Source organism: Sminthopsis crassicaudata, chromosome 1 (assembly GCF_048593235.1).
Source record: "Sminthopsis crassicaudata isolate SCR6 chromosome 1, ASM4859323v1, whole genome shotgun sequence".
NCBI lineage: Eukaryota > Metazoa > Chordata > Mammalia > Dasyuromorphia > Dasyuridae > Sminthopsis > Sminthopsis crassicaudata.
Genome location: NC_133617.1, coordinates 413993678 through 414009995, shown reverse-complemented (window position 1 = coordinate 414009995; position 16318 = coordinate 413993678). Strand labels below are relative to the sequence as shown.

General features: G+C 31.8%; 1 long non-coding RNA gene across 1 annotated transcript in view; it reads left to right on the top strand.

Moving 5' to 3' along the window:
* Positions 1-13516: 13516 nt before the first annotated feature.
* The window catches only part of LOC141554829 (uncharacterized), a 98499-nt gene continuing 95697 nt past the window's right edge, over positions 13517-16318 (top strand). The window contains exon 1 of the long non-coding RNA XR_012485975.1: positions 13517-13716. This is a non-coding gene — a long non-coding RNA (uncharacterized LOC141554829). The remainder of the gene's footprint in view (positions 13717-16318) is intronic.

Genomic DNA, 16318 nt, shown 5'->3' with positions numbered 1-16318 from the left:
GAAAGTGGTCCCCAGTTAATAAAATAATTTACTTTTATAGGGTACTTAAAATGACAAGGCAGAATAGAAAAGGGTAACAGGATGTCACCAGGAATTTCCTATTTCAGAGATTCTTAATCTAGGATCTGTGAACTTGTTAATTAAAAATACACACATTTTAATAAGTGCCTCAATATAACTGGTTTTCTTTGTAACCCTATGTATTTAATTTTAGGCATTTTAAAATATTCTGTAAAGGGGTCCACTGTCTTTAGCAACTTGCAAGTGAGGTCCATCATGAAAACATATACACACACATACACATGCAAAACTGAACTGTGAAGAACACTAGAACTATTTAAAATCTTAACTTTTGGGCTACGTAGGAAATTTTAAAAAAGCTTTAACTATTATCTTTCCCTCCCTTCTTTCCTTCCTTCCTTCCTTCCTTCCTTCCTTCCTTCCTTCCTTCCTTCCTTCCTTCCTTCCTTCCTTCCTTCCTTCCTTCCTTCCTTCCTTCCTTCCTTCCTTCCTTCCTTCCATCTACCTATTTTTATTTAAACTATTTTTAAAATTCCCATCACAACTTTTTAATGTGGACATATGGGGCGACATGTGTGTATGTCTAAGAAATATTCAGAGTGTCATGGAATTACCTACAAGTCTTTTGATCTTTATATCTATGACTGAACCCTATAGACTGTGCTCTGGAGGAGAGAGAAAGGAGGAGCAGAGATTGATAAAATAAGGCAGAAGATTCGATTTTGTTCTAGGTATCATGTTTCATAACTGAAATGTTTGGTCCCCAAATGTATCATTTCAGCTGGCCAGTATCACTTGGATAGAAACAAAAGTGGATGTAAGTAATTAATGCTTTAATGCCAGTGGAGGGTACATGATTCAGGCCCTGCTTCAGACACTTCCTTCCAAAGAGCACTATTGACTCAAAGATAAAGCAGAAATAAAGCATCCCAAACTAAAAAGTAAAATAAAATAAAATAAAATCAGCTGAAACACTGGCTTGTTTAAAATCTGAGAGTATAGAATAAATCTCTTTTTCTACATTTTAGCAAATTAATAAGATGATATTTTAGATTCTACTCTTTAAAAAAAAAAAAAGCAAGAGACTAAAATCCTAAATTCCCCTTTCCCCTTAGCTCCAACCGTGGGCATTTAATTAGGCATCAGTGAAGCAGGAATTCATGTGACCTGTGATTTTAGTGTCAGCAATAATAGTTGTTATTTTTGATTTATCAAACTTTCCCGGAGCTGAACTTCTGGGCACACTTACCAAATGGATATACAGTTAATTAATTCACAGGCACTTCAGTCCAAGAACTTCATACCTATTCAGCCAATCTGTTCGCATCTATCAAGCAAATGTCTTATGGAACAGATGGGCTTAGCACAGTGCCCTAAAGGGTTGCAAACCTCAGCTCTGGAACATGGGGGAGAGAGAGTGAATTTCAGAGTTGCCTACTCTCTGAGGAAATACTAATGTCCATGTGTGGAGATCATTAGCAAAAACACCCCTTCCTGACTGCTATGGTAGCTGGAAAAGGAGATCAAAGATAAGCCCAGATGACCCCACTCTGTAAATCAAATCAGTGCCCAGGAATTATACTCTCAGCTGAAATAGGAAGGCCGGGTAGGATTTCTAGATTGAGCCTTTTCAAATTTTAAAGTACATATTAAAAATATTTTCAATAAGAATAATGTTTTTTAAGTAGATTTCTGCTTCTGACTGATAGTTTCATCTTAGGAAATTGTTACCTCATTAGAACAAGATTCCATTTTTTAAAAATATGAAACTAGATGAAAATGCCATCCTTGGGTTTGGTGAAAATCCTGAGTTGTCCAGGGAGACAGAATCCAGTGAATTCATTTTTGTTAATGACCATTAGCTTTCCCCAACCAGATGCCTTCAGAGGGCATGGATAAACTGAATCTCTTATGAATGAGTGTGTTTCATCCCGCTTTTTAATTTCAGGAATTTCTTATTCTTCCTCCTCCTCACCAATCCCCCTCCCCCTTCCCTTCCCTTTTCCATGAGAAATCTCCAAGAACTGAAGTACAAGGAGCTCACATCTTGACCTGTAGGTGGCAATCTTTCCCTGTTAAATAGAACTCTTTCTTCCCCCTGGACAAAAAAGCACAGGCCACTGCTTCTCACAGTGAAACTTGGCTAAGAAAAAGCCACTGAGGTGGAAGTTTATTGTAGTTAATGGAGGTCTAAGATATCTGCTTAACATACTACACTATTAATTTGAACAAATTACCTTTATCTTACTAAAGAAAAAAGGTACATGGTCATAATCTATTATAGATAAATAGAGAGGTTATATAGCCATACACATATCACTGATTCCAACAAACATTTATTAAGTATATACTCTATGCAAAACACTCTGTTAGGAGCCAAGGATTAAAGAGAGAAAATTAAAACAGTCCCTGCCCACAAAAAGCTAATATTATTTTGGGGGACAAAGACATATATCTAGACAGCTATCTAGGACTAAGATACTTAATTTTTTTCTTTTTTCTTTGTGCATTATACATTATTAAAGAATTGTGCATATGGAGTTTTACATGTTAGGGCCAAGTCACAAATTTACATACAAACATACATATATATATATATGTATATATATATATACATATATATATATATATATGTATATATATATATATATATACATATATATATATATATTCTATGTCTTAGCAAACAAAGTGAGCCTTTCCCCTTATGGAAAGAGTAAACCTAAGGGAGAGAGGTAGTTAGCACTCTGAGAACAATAGAGAGTCTTGGATATCCTCCCAAGAAATCTCCTTTTGGTGATGAGTGGGGTGTGTACTTGTTATGTTAAGCACGGGATTATCAGTTAATTGTATCAAATATGCAGGCAGAAGGCCCATCTGGAAGCTAAATATACAATGTCCAAACTATACATCAGTCTATCAATGATGTTTATTAATGCCTGTTCTGCTTACTTAATTCATTGATTGCAATTTATTTAAAAAGTACATTTAAAAATTGACTGAGAAATTAACAGCTCTCCCCAAAAATCTAGAAAAAGGTTGGGAGAAAAGAGAGAAACATTGTCTAAATCCAACTAATCGGTTGAAATTTTCATTTATCAGTTGAGTTGTGATTTCTTAGATATGCCTAATAATTTCGACATTCATTTTGACCAAAGACTTACAATTTTGCATTTCTAGATCTGGAAGGGTCCTAAGATCATTTTTTTAAATAGTGAATTATTTTAAGGTTTTTTAAAAGCGTGTTTTGTTTTTAAATTATACAGATTTTCAGGCTACCTTCATTCTGTGAGAGGTGTTTTATAACAAAGTAGATCAAAATAAAGTAATTGTCAAAACTAGCAAAAATTACAACATAGTGAACTCATTGGAAAATACATGCGACATTGAGACATTGACATTCCATATCTGTAGCATCATTCACCTCTCTATTTTGATTGTTTTCTAAAAAAATGAAAAAAATATTTTTCTCTTCTATTCCCATGGCATTAAAAATAGAAAACAATTGTTATAGCACATATGCATAGTAAAGCAAAACAAATTTCATGTGCTTTGTGTGTATGTACAAGAGAGTAAAATTGAGAGAGAGAAAATGAGAGACAGAGAGATAGAAAGATAGAGATAGAGAGGGACAGATAGAGACAAACAGAAAAAGACAAAGAGAGACAGAGAGAGGAAGAGAGAGAAAGAAAGAGAAGGAGAGAGAGATGAGGGGAAACAGGAAAGATTATATAAAGAAGAGGAAGTCAGGAACTTTATAGTATATTTTATTAATTCATCATTTGTCTTCTGGAATTATTATTATATTGTTCCTAATTCTTACAGCTTTCAAAGTTCTTTGTCATTTCAATATTTTTATTGTAAAATTAATTTCCTAATTTCATTCTTCAGAAATGTACAAGTCTTCAAACTGTTAATTTTTAAAATATCAATTTTAAATTATTCTCCTGCTTCTGCTTATTTCATTCTTTATCAGTTATAAAAATGTTTTCTTCTCTCTGTAAGAACATGTATCTCCTCTTCTTTTAGAGTACAATAATATTACATCACATTCATACACCTCAACTTAATCAGCTATTCTTTATTTCAAAGGCATCTCTTTAGGTTCTGTTTGTTTCATTGTGGGTTTTTTTGCTACAACTTAAAAGAACTTCTATAAATATGTTTGTATATAAAGGATTTTTCCCATTTCTTTGATCTCTTTTGGTTATAAGCAATTGTTTATACCAGGACCAGAGGATATTTACTATTTAGTAACCGTTGGTGTATAATTCGAAATTTCTTTTCGTAATAGAACATTCACGGGTCTACTGAGAGTGCCTCAAAAGGTTGATTTTCTCATAACCTCTCCAGCCTTTATAAATTTGCCTTCATTTTTTTTTTTTTATCATTTTTACCATTATGATGGGTATTGGATAAAAATCTCAGAATAGTTTAATTTGAATTTCCCTAATTAGTAATTATTTGAAGCATCTTAATATAATTGTGTATGTATTTATATTCCCTTTAGAACTGCCTGTTCATTTCCTTAGACTATTTATCTTTTGAGGAATAGCTCTTATTCTTATAAAAGTATATCAGTTCTTTATGTATTTTGAAAATGAGGAAAATCAAAAATATTTTTTTACCACACTTGTTTCCCATCTTAGATTTATTGGGGCTGTTGAACAAAATCTCTTAAATTTTATTTATCAAAATTAATCATTTTATCTCCTGTGATCCCCTTTAATCTTTGTTTTATCATGAACTTTTCTTCTTGTCATAGATCTTACAATTTTTCCATGTTCCTCTAATTTATAATGTGATTTTTTATAACTAGATCATTTACCTCCTTTTGAACTTATTTTGATATTAACTGTGAGTTGCTGATGTAAATCTAATTTCTTCCATATGTTGACCAAATTTTTTTGGAGTAATGTCAATTAATGAGGCCTTATCCCAGTAATCTAGGCCGTTAGAGAATTAGTGTTTTGTAATATAGATTAAGATTTGATACTGTTCTACCCCCTTCTTCCCATTTCTTTTAATTATTTAGCTTTTAATTTTTTTTTTTTTTTTGCTTCTGTGTGAATTTAGTTATTATGTTTCATTAGTTTTTAAAAAGCAATTCTTTGGCACTTTAACATGACACTGAAAAAAAGTAAATAATTTTAGGTAACATCATTTTTTATTATATTGATTCATTCTATCCAAGGGCAACATATTTTTTAAAGTTATTTTGGTCTTTTTATGTAAACAGTCATGTTTAAATGTATCTATATGCTTGTTGGAAATATCTTGGTAGGTAAATTTCCACGTATTTTATGCATTATATTGTTACTTTTCATGGGATTTCTCTTTCTGCTACGCTTAATTCATATTTTATGGTAATGGTGATGATTATATTTTAAATTATGATCTGTAGATTTATTTTATATTCTATAAGTTTCCAGAGATTATTGTTTCAATTAATTTTTTAGTTGTATAAGGTTTATAAATATAGGATCATATCATCTGCAAAAAGTTATGGCTTTGCTTTTTCTTTACCTATGTTTATCCCCTCAATTTCTGTCTCCCCTCCCCCCCCCCATTGTTATATCCAGTAGTTCTGGCACTATGTCAACTATAAATGGTGATGATGGACTTGTTTATTTCATTCCTAATTTTATTGCAAAGGCTTCTGTTTATTTCTGTTGCATATAATGATAGTTCTTGTTTCAGCTACATACTATTTATTATTTAATGAAAAGTCTATTTATTCTTCTATATTTTTCTTAACAAATCTTTTTTGTAATTTTTCAAAATATATCTATAGTTTTTGTTTACTTATTTTTAACATAGTTGCTTATATTTTTTCTTATATTAAATTAACCATATATTCATCACATACATTTAACCTAGTCATTGTGATATGCTATTTTAGCCTCTTTATCATTATTTCATTTAAATATTTTGCATTAATGTTCAGTAAGGCTAATGATTTCTTTTTTTAAATATAAACTATGTATCGAGATTAAGTTTTGTTATAGATAAAATTAGGTAAAATTTCTTATTTTGCTATTTTTGTATAATATTAAAAGTAATTTATATAATATTTTGTATTATATATTGTATAATATTAAAATTAATTGCTTTTATAATATTTTGTAGAACTGACTTGTTAATCCATCTAGTCTTGTGATTATTTTTTTCTTTGAAATTTCATTTATTACTTGTTCCACTTCATTATCTGAAATTAAGTTAAGATTCTGCTTCTTGTTCTGTTAATTTGAGGATTCTATATTTCTGTAAATATTTATTTTAAAATTTATGTTAGTTGTATTGTAATATACACAAAAAGTTTATAATAATTTTTTATTAATTCTTTATTTGTTGTCAATTTCCCTTTCATTTTTGATAATGGTAATTTCCATTTTTATTTCTCAATAGCTTTCAATTTCATTTATTAATAATTTAAAAACATTTGTTAATTTTCTTTTTTATCAAAATATCTTTTGCAGTTTTTTTTTTTAGTTTTTTTTTAAGTTTATTGGCTTCCTAGTTTTTTTAAGAACATTTTTAGATCATTTATTTTTCTTTTCTAAGTAAAATAAAAATAATAGTGTAAAGACTGATTTGGTTGCATTTCCAAATTTTGAGTAGGTTGGATAATTATCTGTGCTTTCTATAATTATTTCTCTGAACCACTACTTCTTTAGATCTCTTTTAATTTCAAGTTCATTGTAAAATATACATACATATATATATATATATATATATATATATATATATATATATATATATATATATATATATATATATATATATATGCTTATTATTCCACTTTAAAAAAAACAATTTTATTGCATTATGGTCAGCATGGTATGTGTATAAAATTTTTTGATTTTCTACATTTCTGCATTTCTTTGTGAGTTTTTTTGTCATCATACATGATAAATGCTTGTAAAGGTATCATAAACAGCTTAAATATATGTATACTCCTTTTCATTTCTGTTCAATAATACTAGAGGACTATCATGTGTACTTTTTCTAAAACTCCATTTGATTCCTAACCTTCTTTCTTATTAATTGCTTCACTATATTAATCTACAACCGATGGGGGTAAACTGAGACATACCTTACATTCATGTAGTTTTATTTTCTATTTCTCTACATAATTTCTCTATTTTTTTCCTTCAACTATTTAGAATCTATGTCATTCAGTATCTATTGTTAATTATTTTAACACAATCTATTTTCTGTTATCTTTTAGCAAAATGCAATTTCTTCTTTATATATTTAAATAAAGTTTATTTTTTCTGTCTGAAATAACAATTATCACTTCTGCTTTGTTGCTGGTTGTTCAGCTAACATACTAGATGTTCTAATCCCTTATTTTAACCCTGCTTTAGTCTTTATGTTTCAAGTGTGTTGTTCTGACCACTATACTTGGATTTTGTTTCTTAATCCATTCTGATAAATTGAATCACTTATTTTTACATATGTAGAAAGTGAAATTTAGAGTGGTAAACTGATCTGTCCAGATATAATGTTTGGGACTAGAATCAATGCACTGTGACTCCCAATTCAGTGCTCTTTTCTACCATGCCATTTTTACTTGCCATGGTTGGTTTAGACAATATTTTGCATTTTCACTGAAAATGATACTAAATAGGGACAGATGGTGCCTATGGTTTTCAGCATATGGGTACTTTCATTTCTATTGTGCTTCAGTGTGCTACTGTAAGTGGAGAGGGGGTTCGTTAAGGAGGGGCCAATTCAAATTAGATTCTATCAAATCTTCTTGAGAGATGGGAATCTAGTTGATTTTTAGAAGGCCTCATAGGATGAAGATTTTGTTATTTGACATAATCTGATTATGTGTTTAAAATTTACACTCTTTTGCATTCAGTTGGGTGTCAAAAATAAAAGTTATAATATATATATGATGATTCAACCACAGAAAATTTTTATTTCTCAGAATCCATGCAATATTCACCTGCAGTCAAAACATAATATTAACATTCAGTAGATCATCTTGTGCTTGATACAATTTTTTTTTGTTAGAATCTTAGTTTTTCTCTCCCTTTTTGTCACTTTACCACTGTTGTAAAAGAAGAAAGGTTCATGGCACACAGGGCTAGGGACCATTTTGTAAATCTCTTAGTTTCATAAATTACCTCTGACAAAGATTTCCTCACCTAGGGATCGCTTCCAAAATCTCTCACTTCATCATATCTTTCAACTTACCATAAGATTTCAAATAAGAAATTTTGAATCATGAAACATTAAATTTATAACATAAAATATTGTCATTTGACTTCAACAATTTCCCCTATGGGACATTATCTTCTGATCTTTGGCAGGGCCCCCTTCCTAATCCAGATCTATAGGAGTATTTTCAAAGTCTTCCAAATAAGAACAAGGATATTTTCTGCATTCATTGACATTACAAACATAGAATAAAGTTGATTTTTGTGCTCATTCTGTCAATTTGCTCAATTTACCAGGGATAAAGTTCATTGTCTACATAATTTCAGATGGAAAGCTACACATAAACAACTAAAATGAATGTCCTGGCATGTGGTAGATTCTTTTAAAATGCTTGTCCATTGATTAGCTGGCCTTTCTGTGTTCAAATAGCAAACCAATCAATGTGTAAGCATTTTTAAAAAATATCTACCAAATGCCAGACACTGTGCTAGGCAATGGGATACAGAAACAAAGATAAAAATGTTCCCTATTCTTAAGGAGCTAAAATAATATCAGGGGAGGACAACACACACATAAATAAACATTTATAGTATATATAAAAATACATATGATAGTGTATGGGTGAAAAATCCCTAAAAGCTGGGAGAAATAGGAAAGCTTTCATGCTGAAAGTGCCTCTTGAGCTGAGCTTCAAAGAAAACCAAAGATTCTAAGATATATTAGTGAAGAGGGAGTGCATTCATGTCACTAGTTGGACATAGTCCTATATCTGTTTATTGACATTTTAGGTAGGGTTTTGGAATGCCACTGGCAAAGCTAAAGTATCAAAGCTTTTACAAGTTGTGATAGAAAACTTTAATTTTTTAAACTTATCTATCCATTCATTCATCTGTTCATTTTCTTTGTGATAAGAGGTTCTTCAAGATATTGTAGTAAAACCTCCTTTTTTAAGTAGAGAGACCTGAATTCAAGGACTGCCTCTGATATATAGTGGTATATAGCCAGGTCACCTGCCATCTCAGTGCTCTAGGTAATTTTTAAGTATGTTGCAGAAAGAATGCTATTATGCATTATTTAGAAGCATTTTCCTTACCAGGAGTTCCTCACATAAATAAAATCACTAGGAAAATCCCAGTCTCTATTTGTTATTCCACTTTGTGTCCATTCATTTATCTATAAATTTATTGGCTGAAGCAACATTTTTTAAGGCCATGGGCTTTGGCTAGCCACATGCCAGATTGTGCCAGGGACTATGTGAGTTATTGGAGAATTTTTTTTTTTTAATGAAACCATTCCTACCCTATTCTTTTGATACTAGGTAAACAATAAAAAGTGAAATCATTCTTTCCCTCAAGGAATTTATTTTCTATTAGGAAGAAACAATACGTTTCATTCTTCAGTCATTTCAGAATGACCCCATTTGAGGTTTTCTTGGCAAAGATACTGGAATGGTTAGCCATTTCCTTCTCCAGCTCATTTTACAAATGAGAAAACTGAGGCAAACAGGATTAAATGACTTGCCCTGGGTCACACAGTTATTTAAGTGTCTGAAGCCAGATTTGAATTCTGGAAGATGTCTTCCTGATTTCAGGTCTAACATTCTATCCTCTGAACTACCTAGCTGCCCAGGAATAGCAGGTAAGTCATTTCAAAATAGATTCAAAATATTTTTTTTTTCTTCCTGAAGGGAAGAATGGGGAGGGAAATTGAAGGATAAGGCCCTTGCCCTTGTAAGAGATTCTATGAGAGTTAAACCCTTAATTCAATTAGGAATTCCAGGATTAAATAAAGTCCTGAAGCAATTAGGAAGGTGATTAAGAGCTGCAGTAGACTCTTCAGTGAATAAAATGGGGCAAATACATGAGATATTTTGAAAGTAGAAATGTGGAAGTTATGAAAAGAGTATGCTTGAATGGGCAGGTGGGAAGATAGTAAGTTCTGTTTTGAATTTTTTGAGTCAGAGATGATCATTAGACATACATTTGGTAATTTCCAATAGGTAGTTAGTAATCTGGAACTGGAATGCAGGAGGGAGAGTAAACAAAATATATGTATCTGAAAAACATCCACTAGATGATTTTTCTTATCTTTAATATATATGAAATTAGTCAATAATCATTAGGAATTAGGAAGATAAATTTTACTTGTGAATTGAATTCTCCTTTTATTAGGCAGATAAGTGCCACAGTAGATAAAAGGAACATTCTTCTTGGAGTCAGGAAGATCTAAGTTCAAATCTGGTATCAGATATTTACTAGCTGAATGATCTTGGGAAAGTCACTTACTCTTTTTGTCTCAATTTTCTCAGCTGTAAAATGAGATAACAATAGTATCTACATTGATTGAGATAATATTTGTAAAACACAGTGCCTGGTACACAGTAAAAGTACTATGCTTTATAAAGTACATAGTGCTTAATAAATGTTAACTATTAGCTATTATTAAATCCTAAGGAGATTCTGGGATTGTATAATTAGGAGATATGTTGAAATACTACTCCGACTACTCACTACTTTATATAACAATTGGCAGGTCACTTTGTTTATATGGAATCCAGTTTCCTCACTTGTAAAATTTGGGGCATTGAACTAGATAAATTCTAAAGTCTATTTTATCTCAATCAATCCATATGCATTTATTAAGTGCCTACCTCAAGATGGACTTTGTGCTAAGTTTTGCACATGTACAAAAGTTAAATAGTTAAATCCCTGCTTTCAAGGAGTTTATATTACCCCAGTCCAAAGGATACTAAAATCTTAGAATTGCAATGTCTTAGAAATCAATTAATTCAACTTAATTTAATCTCTTCCTTAAATACTAGGGAGGTAGAATCACTGGCCCAAAAATCATACAATTGTAGTACAATTGGAATGAAATTCCTAGGTTTTTGATTCTCAGTTCAATCCTTTTGCAGCTAAACTTTTCTGATTTTGTGTCATAATCTAAAAATGTTTAATTTTACTATTTGTTAATTTAATTCAATCTTTAAAATGCTTTTAGTATATTTTCCTCAATTTGCTATAATTTTCCATGACAATAGTTTGCTTTGCCTCAACACAAAGCAAGCAAATTAATAAAAAAAAAAAATCTTCACATTTTAGGATTAAAGAAGATATATTTTTGCTTTATGCATTTTTCCTATCATAATGAAAAAAATTAATATTTCTGAAAGAATTCACCATTTTAGCATAGAATCATGGTTATCTTACCAATGGTAACATTTCCAAGTGATTATGGTTACATTATACAATATTAAGTGATGTGGTTCTTCATCTAGAATTACCAATATTTTATTTACTAATGGAAATTTTTATATTTTTGCTCTTCATTTAAATTATGGATCTTAAACAAAAGTGCTCTTTGAGGTTAATATTTTCAATCAAAAATAGCCTGCTTTCCCAGTTCTGTAAGAAGATAGTATTGATATTTAGAACACAACCAAGTACATGATTTCCTTCTAATAAGGTTTGCAATGTTGACAAAACCGAAAAAAAATCAAATCAAAATTCATCCAATTTTTGTAATTAAAAGCCAATTTTAATTTTAATATATTTTATTCATATCTTTTGTTTTATATTACCTAGATTTCTACCTATATAACTTTCCATTTTCCCTTTTGCAGAATCAACTGTTATAACAACCAGTTTTTATTTTGTTTTGATTTGTTTTAAAGAAGAGGGAAAAATTCAGTAAAACCAATTAATATGAAAATGAAAATGAAAAATGATGCTATATACAGTCTTCCATACCCATGGATCACCATCTTTGCAGTGGAAGGGAGAAAACTATTTTGTCACACCCCTCCTTGAATCCATGTTTTGTCTTCAGTAACATTCAAGTTTCAATTGTATTGCCAATTTTAATTTAAAGTATCATCTAGACTTACTATCAAGCCTCAATGTGACTAATTTTTTGTGGAAAAGAGTAGAGGGCTAGGAGAAAAGTGGAGTAAGAAAGCAACTCAATACTTGTTTAAGAAATACCCTTCCTGAGTGCTTTCACTGTGGTAGGAAGTTGATGGTTTAAAGGGGTCTAAATAATGGGCCAGACTGTATTTCTTTGTCTCCAAGGGCCTGTCCTGTTTCGACATCTGTTCCTGTAATCCTTAGGCAAAATCAAGTCTTTTGGAGTTGGGTCTATCAAACGACTTTCCACATGCTGTATTTATATGCCAACCATTGTTTGTCCCTGCATGATTTATGTGATAGAATATGTCTGCTACATTTCTGTTTTCTCTTCAGTCTATAGCATGATTGGCATGTTCATCTTTATAAGGAAAAAAAAAAAGATTTTTAGTATAGCTCATTTGTGAATGCTTCCTATGGACTTTTCTGTCAGTGTCTTTGAACTCAATAAAATTCTAAATGTATCCAAGTAAGCCTTTTTTAAAGAGAAAAACAACAACAACATGACATTCTGTAAAACTGAGTAAGACAGTTGTTTTTTTTTTTCATTGCCACTTGTGCTTAGTTTAGCTGCTGCAAAGCATCTTAAAGACCTGTTTTAAGCAATTGAGGGGTTTTCAGTGCTTGTGACATAAGGGTTTATGCAATGTCTAAAGTGATGTCAGATCATCAGAAGGCCCAGAGGAATCTAAGCAGGTTCAGATGAAGTTCAGTTTTTTTAAAAATCCCCCCACATCTGCTTTTTGCAAGCTTTTCCTCTCTCCCTGGACCTTTTCATTGTATCACCACCTTTAACCTCTAAATCAGATTTAGAAAAAAAGACATAATCTCTGGCTTGTTCCTACCAACTTGGGAAATGCAAAATGGATTGAGTATTCAAAGTCGATCTTTAAAAGTGGTTTTATGTGAAGCTGACATATTTGCTTGTGTGAATTGCCTAATCTTCATGGATTTCATGCTTGCTTTGAATGCCCCACATTGAGGAGTTAGTATTTTAAGTCAAGCAGATATGGAGTAACAATTAAAATATAACTGAATATGCAAAATAGCAGTATTTAAGGCACAGCAAACATGTCTTCCTAATTTTGGCACAATAACAACTACATTTACTTTATTGCCTCATCTTGAACTAGACCCGTGTGGCTCTTATAAAGGAGTGCATCTGTTTAACATCATCTGAAAACAAACAGAAGTGTTGTCAACTCTTCCAATTTCAAATAGATAAAGACAGTTAATCTGGAAATGGCAAGCACACAGAGTGCTTTCTTGTGGGGAGAAGTCCTGGAGAGGTCAATTTCTCAAGGGTAATGGAGATCCAACTTTGAAGAATGAATGATGGTTTGCTTCCCTCCCCTTTCACTCTGTTTATTTTGGACTCCCTACAGTAAGCCATCTAAGAGACTTGCCCTGCTCATTTTCCAGCATGGAACAAACAGCTTCTGTTTGTTTGGTGATATTGTTTGTGGCCCTTGAACCCTGGATTTTCAGTGACTACAAAAAGAAGGGCTATGAGTGTGTTTACCAGCATGTAGTCTGCTTGAAGAGATGTTTGTTTATATTTGGAGAGAGGATTCTGACTGAATAAATAGGACCATAGAAAGGGAAGAAAAATGGGCAGGTAAGGATGAACAGGTTCTGTGAATGTATGAATCCTTGATAGAGAACTTCTTGTTCTGGGACAATAAGGTGAGTACCTCTATAGCTTCTCTCACTTTGGGTTTTGTGGCAATGCCTAAAATTCAGAAAATGATTGTCTTTATGTAAAATATTTTAGATTTTAAGAAATGGATACAACCTCCAGAAATAAGGGTCCATCTTATAGATGATATAATCCAACCCACTCATTCCATGAAAGAGAGAGATGAGGCCCAAAGAAGATGAATAATCCAGATTCAGATCAAGTAAAGAATAGCAGAGTCAGAATTTAGACTCAGTTTCTCTAACTCTAAATCCTGTGGTAATGAACCTGAAGGATTTTATGGTGGGAGAAGGGGTAAGGAGGGAAGGAAAATGTTAAGAATATGAATCCTCTTCTAAGTAATATTTAGTGGGCTTCATTCTTTGTGGAGCTCAGTAGAGTTATTCATATTCCACAAATGATTCTGTTCACAGGTTTTTTACTGAAAGTAAATGAACCCTTTTCTGAGTACTGTGGGTACATCTAATAAATGGTACCTCTTGTTCCCTCCCACCCACATGCCCTGGCTTGCTTAAGAATCAACAGCCAACAACAAAGCTATTTATAATTACTCTACTTGCTAATTTATGCCTTTCAGCATAAATTTGTTTGGGAGTGGGATGATGGCCCTAAAGAAAATAGCAGTGGAGAGAAGAAATGGAAAAATTAGTTATTTCCCAGTGAAACTAAAAAATACAGAATTGATGATTAATGAATACCAATTCTGGCTCCCAAGCTTTTGGCATATAAAAGTTTAGCACCTGAAAAAATGCACCAGGTTTACAATACTTAGTCAAACCTATGTTGTGTGGATGGTGGGTTAACTCAGTTCTCAGAAATCATTTAAAGGAAGCCAAAAGGAGAATGGTATGCAGATGTGAATTGAACCACATTGGATATGGAGGTCCTTTTATTCACACCTCTACATTTCTATATTACATAGCAGAAAAACACACTGTGGGGAATTTTATTCAAATTTTGTTCAAAATTGCTCCTTGAGCTCTATCTCAAGCCAAAGAGCAAGAAGTTTTAATTCCCCATTTTACAGGTCAAATTTGGTACTTAATCCCTAAAGTGTTGTGAAAGAAGTACACCTGTGGATCTTTTGCCAAGCACATTGGCCTTCTGTTGACATAAGTGGTAGTTTTGTCTGATAGCACAGAGATCAAAGACAAATAATGGAAAAGTAACCCAAAATGCAGAAGAGGAGCTTCACAGTTTTGTACCATTTCATTATGGCATTAAATTGCTTTAATTGCTTCATTACTGTATAGGTATAAGGATTTCATTCACTGAGTTAAATTGATATTTTTATTTCTCAAAAAGCTTCTTAGGAAAAGGCACTTCAAATGCATGTATTTCTAATGATCTCATAAGTACTATTCTTTTTTCTTTCTGATTGCTAGGTAGTTTCCTTTTTTTTCTCTTCCAATGTTCATCTTCCAGATCCTTTTTATATTTCCAAACTGCTGAAGTAAAGCTCTAAATAGTTACTTATCAACTTAGAGTGTGATAGTTTGCTATGTCATTGGTAATAGAGAGGATCATCATTGTGTTTTTTTTTTTTATTTTTGGACAATAAGCAAAGATAGGTTTGGTTGAAAAAGAAAATGATCTGGATTTCATCTAAAAGGAAGAGACTGTTTAATTAAGGTGATGAGGGGAAACCTTAGAAACAAACATGACCAAATGGTTGATGCCAAGTTCTATATAAGAAGGACAAAATCACTTAAAAAAATCTCAGAACTTTGGCATCATAAATACCTTTTACAAGTAAAAGGACAAAAACAAGGAGAAAAATATAAAACCTAGTTAGGGAATGAAGAAGATGACTGTGGTATATGAATTTTATTAAAAAAAACAAATGTTTTGTTTACTCTATTTGACTATAGTTGGCTTCTTGTTTAATTCTGTGTATTTTATTTCATACATTTAAAATATTGTTCTGAGAAAGAGTACCTAGGCTTCATAGAACCTTAAAGGTTCTATGACAACATGCAACAGCTAGTATTTAAATAATGCTTTGAGACTTGGAAAGCACTTGACATTTTTAATTTCATTTGATTTGATGCTCTCAACAACCCTATAGTAGATGCTATTATTATCTAGATTTTATAGATGAGGAAACTGATGTTTAGAAAGATTAATGACTTGCTCAAGGTTACAAAGTTAACAAATGGATTAGAGAAGATTAGAAGTCATGTCATCTCTATTCATGGTACCAGGTAGCTGCCTGAAATAGGTCCATTCCTCAGAAAAAAGTTAAGAATTCCCTGATGAATAGCATAGAAAATGCTAGTAAATCCAGCTTTTTGTAAAATTGGCTTTTTGCCAGCAAATCCAAGCACATTGTTTAAATTCCATTGCCTTAATGGCAAAGATCCACTATTCAGATGATCTGATTGATTGTGCAGAAAGCAGTTGTTAGGACAGCTTTAAAAGAGGTCTCCTAAAATGGAAGTTGCTTCTGTGATCACTCAGGGACAAAGCCTAAGCATACTGTTGGACTCTTATCATTCAATTGTCCACTAAAAGGTGTGAA